The sequence below is a fragment of the Hyperolius riggenbachi genome, chromosome 2, assembly GCF_040937935.1.
Source record: "Hyperolius riggenbachi isolate aHypRig1 chromosome 2, aHypRig1.pri, whole genome shotgun sequence".
In the NCBI taxonomy this organism is placed as follows: domain Eukaryota; kingdom Metazoa; phylum Chordata; class Amphibia; order Anura; family Hyperoliidae; genus Hyperolius; species Hyperolius riggenbachi.
The window spans coordinates 527597289-527611193 of NC_090647.1; the positions used below are offsets into that span (position 1 = coordinate 527597289).

The 13905-nt window shown below is 43.8% G+C and overlaps 1 protein-coding gene across 8 annotated transcripts in view; it reads right to left on the reverse strand.

Annotated features, from left to right (window-relative positions):
- Positions 1–13905, reverse strand: part of TIAM1 (TIAM Rac1 associated GEF 1) — a 497838-nt gene that overhangs the window by 337318 nt on the left and 146615 nt on the right. The window contains exon 1 of one of the 8 annotated variants that reach the window (XM_068270616.1): positions 2255–2359. The exons of the other annotated variants lie outside the window; for them this stretch is intronic. The gene's annotated coding sequence lies outside the window, so the exon portion shown is untranslated. Of the gene's footprint in view, positions 1–2254; positions 2360–13905 lie in introns of those variants that run through there. 8 annotated transcript variants of the gene reach the window in all.

Below are 13905 nucleotides of genomic sequence, written 5' to 3' on the forward strand. Positions count from 1 at the left end.
TGTAATGCTGCATTGTGACTTTAACGGCGCATCACAACGCAACGTCCCACTGTGAATAAGCCCTCAAACTACATTCAAAGATTCAAGTAGGTATCCTGAATGAAAAATTTACTGCATTCCACTATACAGGTGACACTTGAAAAATTAGAATATCGTGCAAAAGTCCATTTAGTTTGGTAATTCAACTTTAGGCCTCTTTCACAGTGGGACGTTGCGTTTAATGCGACGTTCAAGTCGCACAACGTGCCCCTAACACAGCGCATGTAGGTTATGATATTGGACGTTAATTTGCACTGCGTTATGTGCCTCTTGGTGCCCCGTATTCATCGCATAGTCATGGAACGAAAACGGTGCATGCGTTACTTTAAAAAAAAAAACATGTATACATTAAAAAAAAAAAAAACATTACTGAGCATGTGCAACCGACATAACGCAGCAAATGTATTGCTAAACGCACAGCATGCAGCACTCTCTAAATATTGCTACACGTTACACACAACGCAACGTGTGCACTGTGAATGTCGCACAGACTTTGTATTGCTGTGCGTAATAGTCGGTGTTATAATTTTTTATAACGTGCGACTTTAACGTCCCGCTGTGAAAGAGGCCTAAAAGGTGAAACTAATATATGAAATAGGAACCCTTTGCAGGTGTTTTGGAGGAATTAGCTGATGAGAGTCTGACACTTTGAGCCAAGAATATTGAACCTCTTCACGATATTCTAATTGTCTGAGATTTTGATTTGGGGTTTCTTAAAATCTGTAAGCCGTAATCAACATTATAACAAATAAAGGCTTAAAATATGTCGCTTTGCATGTAATGAGTCGGTTACATATATTAGTTACACCTTTTAAGTTGAACTGAACTGAAATAAATGGACTTTTGCACAATACCGTATTCTAATTTTTGGAGTTTCACCTGTAAGGCTTGGTTCATGCTATAAACCCCCAATGCTATCACAAGTGCTGAGCGATTTATAGAGCGCTTTCAAAGCTCTTTTCCCTGCGCTTTGCGTTTAGAAAAGCGCTTTTGTAAGCGCTTTTGCTGAGCGATTAGTTTATTTACTTCTGACGTCGGACAAGAAGTGAACTCTTTGACCCGGAAAAGAATAAATACAATGTATTTATTCATACAAGCGATTGGGAAATCGCAATTCAAAGCACTTTTTCAAGTGCTTTGCTATTTCCCTATACTTTCCATTATAGCAACAATGCTCAGAAAATGGTACATGTAGAGTGTTTGTGATTTTAATAAACTCGAAACGCGCGTATGTGAACACGCTCATAGGAAATCATTGCACAAGCGGTTTTAGGGCTTGATTCACTAAACCGTGATAACAGATATCACGGTCGTGCTAGTGTTTTGCGCACGTTATAATGTGCGTAACATTTTTCACGCAAAAAATGTCACAAAAGTGCGCAAAAAAGATCGCGATTACACACAAAAGAACGCTACACGAATTATAACGCGCACAAAACGCTAGCGCGACCATGATATCAGTTATCACAGTGTGTGAAATAAATATAATAAAAAAATGTAAAAAAATAGAATTTGTATAAACCCCAACACCACCAGTGTGACTAGCTTCTCATGGAAGCATCCCACCCCTGACACACATGGTAGCTTCTAGTGCTTCTTGAGACAGGTTTTTAGCTTTGTGACATTCCCTTTAAATCTGTCTGAGCAGTACTTAGCAGCCATTCAGAAATCGTATTGGTTGCTATGTAACCGTCTGATAACTCGCCTTTGTTTAGGATTTTAATCAAGACACATTAACAAGGATTCCTATAGAGACTGGCAATCTGTTAGGGCGACTTCCCCAACCAGCTGATGGTGTTTCTCTGGCCATTTTAGCCTCTTGGGTGCCACCTAAAGGTGAGATATGGCACTGCAGTGCAGCCTGAGACTACGTCACTTTCCAATCAGAATACACAAAGAACTAAAGATGGGATCTCTGGTTCTGTGTAAGGTTGGGATGTTTGGTTCTTCATGAACAAGCCTTAAAGAGGAACTTCAGCCTAAACAAACACACTGTCATTAAGTTACATTAGTTATGTTAATTACAATAGATAGGTAATATAATCACACACACACACACACACACACACACACACACACACACACACACACACACACACACACACACACACACACACACACACACACACACACACACACACACACACACACACACACACACACACACACACACACACACACACACACACACACACACACACACACACACACACACCTTTTAAAAGAGCAGGGAAATGTTTGATTTCATGAGGTCAGCCATCTTTTTGGTTGAAAGAAGGTGACGGAGCATAAGACACAGTTCCAACTGTCCTGTGTGCTGATCATCCCTCCCAGTTGCTAGGCAACATGAACAGCAGCATAGGAAATCTCATCATGCTTTTCACAGCATCAGAGAAAAAGCGGTTTTCTTTGGTGGGTGGAGCTTAGCTAAAAATGATGTGGAAGGGGAGAAGGAGTACCTCCCAAGCAGTGAGACTTTTACAAGCAGGTATTACAAATAGGGATCAGCACGCACTGCAGGTATGGTTCTGATGCAGCTCTGAAACATGCCTGAAGAAGAAACTTAACGTTTTAAAAGCTTGCAAAGGAATCTTGTACAGTTAGTCATTAAAGGTATCACCTAAACAACTTTTGTTATGTCTTTGGATTGGCACGCACTGCACACACACACACACTGCAACTAGTTTACAATCAGAAAAAGTTAAGGCTGGTTCACACTATAAACATTTTTTTTTTTTTTTTTTTAATCCCTAGCGTTTCTAAAAGCTTGTGTAAGGAAATCCTATGTTAGTGTACTCACGTGAGGCTTTTTTTTCCCCAATCGCAAATGCGGGTCCCTACACCTTTTTTTGGGCGAGTGTGCTTCAATGCAAGTTATAGGAAAATCGCAAATCACTTTAAAAATGCTTTAAAGGGTTACTAAAACTATAAAAAAAAAATCAGTTTAACTTACCTGGGGATTCTTGCAGCCCCCTAGAGTCATCCTGTGCCCACGCCAACCTTCCAAGTCCCTGCACCGAGCAGCAGCGACGACCCCCGCAAAGCAGGCCGATCAACGGCTATTGCCCGTGCGCTGCCCCTAGCCGCGCGCACAATGACCACGATCTGTGCAGTCGAGATTTTCAGAAAATACACATGCGCAGAACGCTCCCAGCATTGGGATCGCAGTGAGGAGGCATGAGGCCGGCCAGCTTTGTGGGGGTCGCTGCTGCTGGCCAGAGGGTCTCAGAAGCGTACAAAAGAAATGGCCGCAGGATAAAGCCGATATTTGGCTTACCCTGCTGCTGCACATGTCCCGGCGGTGTTAATTACTATTTCCCCTCCAGGTCCACGTAGATAGTGGGGGAATGATGTAATCCGGCTTCTGGCTATTGCTGGCGGCCGAATTACAGCGTTTTAAAAGTAACTTCAGCTCAGTCTTATGACAGCGCCAAAGTTACAAACTGTGCGCCGCTATATCTGTAATTCCCATTACAGTCTATGGTGGCACCACCTGCACCCAAATCTCCTGCGCTGGATTCCTAGTGTTCGTCTCAGAAGGATGCTGCAAACATTATGATCACTTATTTTAAAGCAAACCTTTACCAGGGGCTCATTTCAAAAAAGTGTCATAATCTGTATCTCAAAGTGGCATACACTTCTACCAGCAGTTTTGTGCAAAACATCAGCTAAATTTCACGCTTGTATTCACCCCGGCCCACTTCACAGAATGGCTGTGGCCAGAGTCATTTTTTAAACACACCATGACCCCTAATAAATTCAGTTTTCTCCCAAGTTTTCTCCTAGGAGATAATTTTCCATCTTATGTTTAAAAATAGCTTTTCAGAACTCTGCGCAGTAGAGAAAAAAACAGAAATCGGGACTTACATAGAGATTCCTCCACCTCCCCATAGCCCGTAAGGTCCCCTGGCATCCTCCTGCTTCTACTCTAATCATTGGTCTCAATGACGAAGCCATGGTCCCTCCTCCAATACATCACCCCGCCTGATTGGCTGCTCTGTCTCGAGGTGAAAGGGGAGATGCGACATACATGTGTACGTTGCTCGGAGCAGCAGCCGCCGCGCTTGAAATGCAGACTGGGCCATTAGCAACTCCTGTATTGAGTTGGAGATTCCCTTCCTCCTGAACAAACTTTATTTGTAGATTCCAGGCTCTGACAGCCCTGTCCACTGAGAATACTACCCACAGTCTCCTATTTATACATGTGAATGGCAGCCTGAGCTAAGCCAGCCAGTTTATGAAGTGCTCTAAGCCCCAGTTTGCATGTAAAATCTCCTCAGACTCCCATATTGCACTATATCCGCATACCAATTAAGAGTGCGTAAAGTAAATGCAGCATGCAGAAACTCTTGTTAAAATGGCCCGAACCACAAACTCGGCCAAACCCCAGGCTGCTCAATCAGCTATAGAAGGCTGAAAAAAAAAATGTTTAACCCGGCATACAAAAAGCAAAACACCATATGCATATTCCAGTGTGTTATAGAAACTGTCCCTGTAAATAACCATTCATTATTCAGCTCTGAAAATCATCATAGGGTGCCTGCAGCGTCAACAGACTTGTGATGTAATTAACATGAGGCAAAGCATGCATATGTAATGAGCAGAAGTAACAGATTCAACGCAATTGTGTAAAAAATAGGGAAACAAAGTCGCAAAAATGTTCCACCCAACACGCAATTACCTTATAAACTCGCGTATAAGCCTAATTTTTCAGCACAAAAAATGAGCTGAAAAGTTACCCCCTCGGCTTATAAGCGAATCAGGGAACAGAACAGATGGAGCACGTTTCGTTACTGGCAGAGGAGCATAAGGATCTTGCACTAGTGATTCTGCTCTTGCCAGCTGGCTTCATACAGTGTCCATGCCCCCCCCCTTCCCCCACATCAATAGTGTGCAGAGTGCCCTGCTCAAGACTACCTGCGTCCCCTGGCTTGTGGAGCGGAGCGTGCAAGCAACGTGTCAGCAGTGCAATGATCGGGGATTCTTCCTGTGTGGCAATCGTTGTGTCTCATATCTATGATGCCATCTAGTGGCATCTTGAGACACAGCTGTGCCATCCTTGGGGAATATCTGGCTATGGGAGGGGGGCTGACTTGTACTGGCTACTGTGGAGCGGGCTATATTGGGAAGGGGACTTGTATGTTAGTCCATCCCTTTTTCTTGGTTTCTGAGGGAAAGTGGGTATCTCGGCTTATACACGGGTTGGCTTAGTTGTGATTATATACGGTACATTATTTCCATCACTTTAAAGCAAACCTGATGTGATCACTGTATGAGTTTTACTAAAGGTAACACAGAACGGCATCTCAAATGTTTGATTTCAGTTTAATTTTTAAAAGAAATCTGTAAGAAAAAAAACCCTCCTTGGGCATACCTACCTCGGGGGGTGGAAGCCTCCGTCCCGGCGATCCAGGGCCGTCAGCACCAGTACACTGGGGAGGTTAAGTATTTACCTATCGCGTTCCAGCGCAGACGCAGTAGCGGCATTCCGATCGGGTTCAGATGGAAATAGCTTAGCCCAATTGGGTCCGCTCTACTGTGCAGGTGACTCTAGCAGCAGAGCGGGCTCGACTATTTCTGCCTGAGCCCGATCAGAAAGCCACCACAGCGTCTGTGCTGGAGCAAGGGAAAAGGTAAATATTGCAGGCGCCACTGCACCTGCACCACAGCCGACATCCTTATCAGCTGTGGTTTCGGGGACATCCTGCGATGGATCGCCGGGACGGAGGAGGGGGGGGGGGGGGAGCTTCATTAGGATCCAGAGGCTTCCCCCTCCCTAGGTAAGTGTCCTCAGAAGGGGAATCAGTGATAAAACCTTATTACAAGCCTTTTCTCATTGTCAGGGACTAAATTTGGCAAGCTGCCCCACAAGCAAAATTGCACAGATGACAGAGCTATTTTTTTTTTATTTTTTTTTTAACACTTGCTGTACTGGAAAACAGAAAGGGACTTCAGACAATTTCTAAGTAGGGCTAGTACTACATCATGCGCTTTAAGACATTGAGCAGTTGTGTAAGAAACAGGGTGATCTTTAAACCTAGATATGTGACTCCTGAAACCAAAATACCAAGGAGATTCCTATTGAGGATTAGGTTAGGTATGGTTTGTCTCATCAGCGCAGTTTCACTTCAGGTTGACTTTAAAGGAAAACTGACCTGAGAGGGATATGGAGGCTGCCATATTTTTCCATTTTAAACAAAGCACATTGGCATGGCTGTCCTGCTGATCGGAGAATCAGGAATCACTATACACAAACACTAGATTCTTGACAGGGGCGGTCGAGTTTAATCTAGTGTGGGTACGTAGCTTAAAGTAATACAGAAGCGACTGTGGGGAAAAAAAACCCAGTCCTGTCTCCTTACCCTCGTTCTACTGCTGCCCCCCATTTTCTTACTAAGCTTTACAGTGACTCCCAACTGTGCAGCATTTCAACGGAGGACAGAGAGATGATGAACGGGATGGGTCTATGGGAACCAGAGTCCTTCCTCTCCATGGGTATGATTGATTTTTTTTAATTATTATTATTATTATTATTATTATTATTATGTGCAGACCTTGTCCACAAATGTCCACCGTAGTCCAGGAAAATTATTTAGGGTGCAGCCAATTAACTTATCTGTAGGTTTTTGGAATGTGGGAGGGATCAAGAGTGCCCCCGGAGGAACGTACACTGACACGGGGAGAACATACAAACTCCTTGCAGATAGTGCTCTGACTGGAGTTTGACCCCGGAAACAAGTGTTCTAACTTTTGTTTTTCACAGTTGAGATCTGCCTTAAAGAGACACTGAAGCGAAAAAAATATATATGATATAATGAATTGGTTGTGTACTATGAATAATTACTAGAAGATTAGCAGCAAAGAAAATATTCTCATATTTTTATTTTCAGGTATATAGTGTTTTTTCTAACATTGCATCATTCTATAATATGTGCAGATTACACAACACTCAGCATTCAAAATTATTCTTTCAGAGCAGTCTGTGAACTAATGACCTCTCCTCTGGCAGAGAGAGGAAAAGTAAAAAATTAACTAACAGTTGAGATAATAAAAGTCAGAAAACAGCCCTTTCCATGACTTTGAAAGTCGTAGAGCTTAATGGCTTGTTTGCATAGAGATAACAACTGGAGTTTCTTAAATCTTCCTGTACTGGAAACAATTAGACTGATGTATCTGATCTTAATGTTTTATTTCTTAGCTGTACTACACATACAAATCATATCATAATTTTTTTTTCGCTTCAGTGTCTCTTTAAAGTGTAGCCGAGATAAAAACTTTTACTCATTGCAAAAATACTTTGTTTTAATATTCTAATTCCCTATAAACTAAACAATAAGCCCCACACACAGCTCCTTTATGCCTTGGCACTGTAGCAAGGGCTTATGGGAGCTCAGTCTGGGCAGGAGGAGGTTACTAGCCAGAGATTTCAGAGGCAGAGGGGAGGAGGGAGGAGGAGAGGGGACTGAATTTACACACAGGCAAGCTGATAGCATATCCAGCCCTCAGCCTGTGACAATGTGACAAACAGAACATGGCTGCCCTCATTGCATCACAGTAGTAAATAATCATAAACTTTTGAAGCTGTTTGCAGCTAGATATGCTGTGTAAACTATGTAAACTTTAGATAAGCTATAGTAGACAAGTTACTTGTTATAGTTAGTTTTTCATCTCGGATCCACTTTAAGTGCAGACATCGGCCGCAGTGCTTTAGAGTGTATATAAGTAATGTCACTAGATGTCCCGCAGAGGAGCTCTCAGTCTAATCCCTACCATAGCCATATGTCCATCGTAGTCTAGGAACAATTATTTAGGGTGCAGCCAATTAACTTATCTGGATGTTTTTGGAATGTGGGAATGTGGGAGGAATCAAGAGTGCCCGGAGGAAACCCACACAGACACGGGGAGAACATACCAACTCCTTGCAGATAGTGCTCTGATTGGGATATGAAAAGTTAGATAAAAAGTGGGATAAAAGTTTTCTAACTTTTGTTTTTCACAGTGGAGATTTGCTTTAAGGTTAAATTATAGGGAGAACATATGGTATGTATAAAATCCTGCCTTGAATAACAATATAAAAAATGCCCTTTGTCTTTCCTCCTTAAGACATCCAGATTGTAAGTACACGTTAAAGCTGTAACTTGCTTTTCAGAGGGTCTCCTTCTAGCCCACCAAGAAAATATCATTACGTACAAGGAAAAGATTTCTCTTCTGTCAGTCTCATTCCCGAATGGAGCTGATTAGTCACAGAAAACAGATCTCTCTCCATAAATCTGGCAGTCAGACGGTGAATTTTACAAGATAACCACCACGTTGGCACCTCTCCACAGCCAGGCAACATGGGTGATCCGCTACTCTGCCACAATTACTGCAGCATCACTCCTGCCGGGGACTAGGCTTCCAATTATACGGGTCTCTGCTGTAACTAACTCCAGGGAATATGGAAACACAAAACCACAATCTAATCCAGCTATGTTGTGAAAAATCACTGTTACATATGCAGTATATCAGCAATGGAGTCTCTCTCTGTATCAGCTGCACCTAATGTCTTGCACAGCAGTATTGATGCTGCTATAGGGGGGAAAAAACATCAATATGAACTATTGCATCACACAGTACTGTCTGTCTATCAGTGAGAGTTGGCTTACAGGAGAGAACAGCAGAATGATGACATCACTGTGCTATGCTCCACACATGTCCAATCAGCAGCTTGTGGGGGTGTCTGTGGCCAACCTCTTCTGTTCATCAGCAAGGGAAGATAATCAGTCACAGCGCGGATTGCGGATGCTGTGCTGTATGGCTAGCCTATATGGATCATATCGCTGGCTGGGCTGACATCAAGTTTTGCTACCTGGTAAGACCACCCCTCCCCCCCCCCCCCCCCAATAAATTTCAAGTGCACCTGAAGTAAGAGGGCTGACGTTATTTCCTTTCAAACAATGCCCTTTGCCCGGCTGTCCTGCTGATCCCCTGCCTCTAATGCTTTTTAGCCAAAGACCCAGAACAAGCATGCTGCAGATCAGATGCTTCTGACTGAAGTCTGACTGGGTTAGCTGCATGCTTGTTTCAGGTGTGTGATTCAGACACTACTGATGCCAGCATGATCAGCTTGCTTTTAGCATTTTTTACAGTGTTTAGCAATTGTAACTATCGGCGCTTTGCAGCAAATCGTGATGCAATTTCAAAGCCGTTCCCTAAGCAATTGCGATTTTAATACTGCAGCCATGGATGCAACTGCTCCGGGATCGCTCCCAAAATGCTGCAAGCTGCAATGTAACAATGCGTGTGGGATCACCCCATAGGGATCCACTGGTCTAGAGCTTTGCTGATTGGCAAGCGCTACCAGTGGGTCCCAGGCATTAAAGTGGACCTGAACTCTTGCACAGGGCAGATGGGAAAACAGATACCGGCAAATGCACCTTGTATGTATTTAGAGAGTTTAGCCTGCCTAATCCCCCTCATCTGTGACTTTTCTCAAGTAGTAATTTGATCTCTCAGCTGCATTAGCTGGCTGCCTCAGCAGAGCAGCTAATTTGTAAACACAGGATGTTAACCCTATGTCTGCTTCCATGAAAGCAGGAAGTAGACACTGCAGATTCATATCACCTGTAACAACAGCATACTATCCATTAAAGAAAAGCATTTGTTTATCTTTTAGAGCAGAGGGGAAGTTCTGAGTTCAGGTCCGCTTTAAGGCAGATTTTAACATTTAAATTCAAAGACTATGGGATTTCCGGAAAATCCAATTAATAGTATACTGTAAATACAGTGGTTTGCAAAAGTATTCGGCCCCCTTGGACTTCATCTTGTTGTTGCTCCCAATATTCTCTTAGACATCCTCTGAGGCCGTCACAGAGCAGCTGTATTTGTACTGACATTAGATTACACACAGGTGCACTCTATTTAGTCATTAGCACTCATCAGGCAATGTCTATGGGCAACTGACTGCACTCCGACCAAAGGGGGCTGAATATTTACACACACCCCACTTTGCAGTTATTGATTTGTAAAAAATGTTTGGAATCATGTATGATTTTCGTTCCACTTCTCACGTGTACACCACTTTGTGTTGGTCTTTCACATGGAATTCCAATAAAATTGATTCATGTTTGTGGCAGTAATGTGACAAAATGTGGAAAACTTCAAGGGGGCCGAATACTTTTGCAAACCACTGTACAACTGTTTCACTCATCGGTTTATTTTCACTTCAGTTTTGCTTTAATGTAAATACTGGGCAGGGAAAGAGGCACAGCAATAAAACCCCACATCCTGTGTGAATGTAAAAATACGATGCCTACACCACACAGTAGCTGCAGTGTGTTCTGCCCCAGTGAGCCTGTTGAGATCTACATTAGCCCTATCATAACAACCGCTCATAATAGGAAAATGATCCCAGCGCACATGTGCTGCTTGCATAACCCGCGCTCAGGGATGTCTCAAGACAACAAACACAGCCACCCGCAGAGTCACCTCAGAGGTATTACATGCAATATCAACATGTGTCTCCTAATTACCAGCGCAGGATGAGAATAGATCATTTGTTTATCCTCACAGGTTGCGGAGAGCACAAGAGGCAATAAAAGTCTGTGTGACAATGAGCTGCTTCATAAGAAGTAACTGAACACGAGCGAATACGTGAGGGATCGGTGATCGTGTAACAGCGTGGCAACATGCACAGGGGGGTGGTTATCGCTAGATGTTCATTCTGGAGGGCTAGTGTGCTTATACTGAACCCCTTCACCACAGCAAGTGCAAATCCAAACAGAAAAGAATGGTGCCGCCATAGACTCCCATTATTAAAGCTGCGATTTGTGGCAATGAAAGGAAATTTAGGCACAGGGAGGTTTCCGATAAAATAGCGGGCAACAGTAGGCCTGAAAGATAAATCGAATTTAAATCGAAATCGCGATCACCAAGATCACAATTTCAGAATTGTCAAAGTGGCGAATATCGCGATCACGTCATTTCCACATGAGGAAGTTTGAAGAAGCGCCTTCAAACTTTCCCAAAGTCCCAGTGCCCGCAGCGTTGGACATACCTTCCATCTTCTATCGCCCTCTGCCGCCTCTTGCGCTTGGCAAAACTCCAGGTTCCTGTATGTCACATGACATACAGGAAGCATGCCGTGCATTAGAGCCTGCAGGAGGCAAAGTGGATAGATGGGCATTGCTGGACTCATGCTTGAAGCTATGTCCAGAACTGGTCCAGCTTGGGGGACAGAGGAGGCACAGATAGAGACAGCGTGGGCACAGAGAGAGACACAGGAGACACAGAGGGGGCACAAAGAGAGACACAGAGCGGGCACAGAGACACAAAGGAGGGAAGAGAGAGACCCAGAGGAGGCATGAAGAGGCAAAGGGGGCACAAAGAGAGACTGGGACAGAGGGGGGACAGGCACAAAGGGGGGGGAACAAAGCTTGCTTTGAAGGAAATCGTGAATCGAAATCGTAATTTTGGACTGAAATCGCTCAATTCAATTTTTTCCTAAAATCGTTCAGGCCTAGGCAACGGGTCTTCCCGCTATTTAACAGAAACCTGAGACGAGAAGCGTCTCAGGTTCTATACTTACTTGGGGCTTCATTAAGCTGCTATAAGGCTGCTCGTCCCTCGGCGTCTCTCCTGATGGCTCCGGTCCCCGGCAATTCAGTCAGAAAGCCTTGCCAACTCAGGCTTCGTCACGCATACAGAGCCCGGATGGGCGCGCTCCCTTCCCTGGGAGCGTACTGCGCAGGCACAGATTTCTCCCAGGTAAGGGAGCTTGATGGAGTGCACCTGGCCTGGCATGCGCAAGAAAGCGCAACTCGGCCTGACTCCCGGGCTGAATTGCCGGCGACCGGAGCCACCTGGAGAGATGGCGAGGGATGAGCGGCTTTAAAGGAAACCTGAAGCGAGTAAAATGATTTAAAATAACATGATGTACATGCAAATGAATATTACAGTATAGCGGTGTGCTGACCAGAAAGCTGTTATGGGGTAATGGCCATTTACAAAATGGAGGATGGAGAAATCCATTGATCACAGCGGACAAACAGGACGCAGGGGAAGAGAAAGAGATTGATGATTGAGAGGAGAAAGAGATTGACTACACGGGAGGTAAGTGTGACGTGTGTATGTTTATTTTGACTTTTCATTTTTAGTTCAGGTTAGCGTTAAGGAAGCCCCAAGTAAGTATGGAACCTGAGATGCTTCTTGTCTCAGGTTCCCTATAAATTTTGGATTTGCATAGCTGGGGTGGGGGGATTGGTGTTTGGTTCAGGTGTCACCAGGGGGGAGATGGTTCAGGGTTAGGTGACACCAGGGCATAGGTAGAGGGACAGTTCTATGTTAGGCACGTGCACACCAGCCAGCTGGCAGGGACACAGGAGAACACAGGGGGGGGGGGGATCATTTCATAGGGTTCAGTGTATTACTGTCCACTTCATGGGACTTCTCAAGTGTTTGCATTTTGAGGATCACAAGGATGTTTTTAATAGTAATGTAAATCTTGGTGTTCCTACTATTGTGAGGGGATTCTTGCAAACAACCACCGCAAGAACTTATCTTTAAAGTGATATTTCACACGGCCTCACAAAAAAAAAAAAAAAAAAAACTCTTAAAGGACAAATGAAGTAGGAAGACTATGGAGGCTGCCATGTTTATTTCCTTTTAAACAATACCAGTTGCCTGGCAGCCCCGCTGGTCTGTTTGGTTGCAGAAGTGAATAACACCAAAAAGAAGCATGCCGCTAATTTGTCAGATCTGACAATGTCAGAAATACCTAAACTGCTGCATGCTTGTTCAGGGTCTATGGCTAAAAGTATTAGAAGCAGAGGATCAGTAGGATACCCAGGCAACTGGTATTGCTTAAAAGGAAATAAACATGGCAGCCTTCATATACCTCACTCTTCAGTTGTCCTTTAAAAGGGCTATACAAATGTTCTTGCAATTTAATGTTACTGTCATTTGTCTCAGACTGGTGCGTCCTCCAACTGTCTCAGTATTCAGCTGCACAGAGCAGGAACAGTTGTTTCTCATTTTTTAAACCTGCACAAACACAATCTTCAGAGTCTTTCCTGATCCGTGTGGAGCAGCTAAGCATCAGTTTATTTATGCAAGCTATATTGATATTCATTTCCTTTTAAACAATACCAGTTGCCTGGCTGTCCTGCTGCTCTCTTCAGCTGCAATAGTGTCTAAATCACACACCTGAAACAAGCATGGGGCAAATGCAGTCAAACCTAAGTCAGAAACACATCATCTGCATGCTTGTTGAGGGTCTATGGCTACAAGTATTAGAAGCAGAGGATCAGCAGGACAGCCAGACAATGTGCATTGCTTTAACCCAGTGATCTGCAAACTTGGCTGTCCAGCTGTTAAGGAACTACAAGTCCCACAATGCATTGCGGGAGTCTGACAGCCACAGTCATGATTCATAAAGGCAAATGCATTGTGGGACTTGTAGTTCCTTAACAGCTGGAGAGCCAAGTTTGCAGATCACGGTTTTAACCCATTAACAACTTCAATAGAGTTATCTTGTTTAAAATAAGTGCACTGCTTATGACCTCAGTCTGCAGAACTCATCCTGCTGTAGCCACCTGTTTAGCCTGGCATTTGCGGAGTTACAGAATTCTTCCTCTGTACCACAATTTGCCAATCAACCAATTACTGGTCTGAGCCATGCTTATGTCCTTTTATTCCTATAGGAGAAAAACACTCTACAAATATCTGTTGTCGCTGTAAATTCTTGAAATGCTTTGATCTCTCTCTACTAGCAGAAAATATAGAAACTGAAAGCAGAAGTCCTCTATTATTGTCTTACACTGCCCCCTAGTGACAAGTAGCCATAAATACGCATTACAGCAGTACTAGTTAGAAGCAGGGAAATGTAAC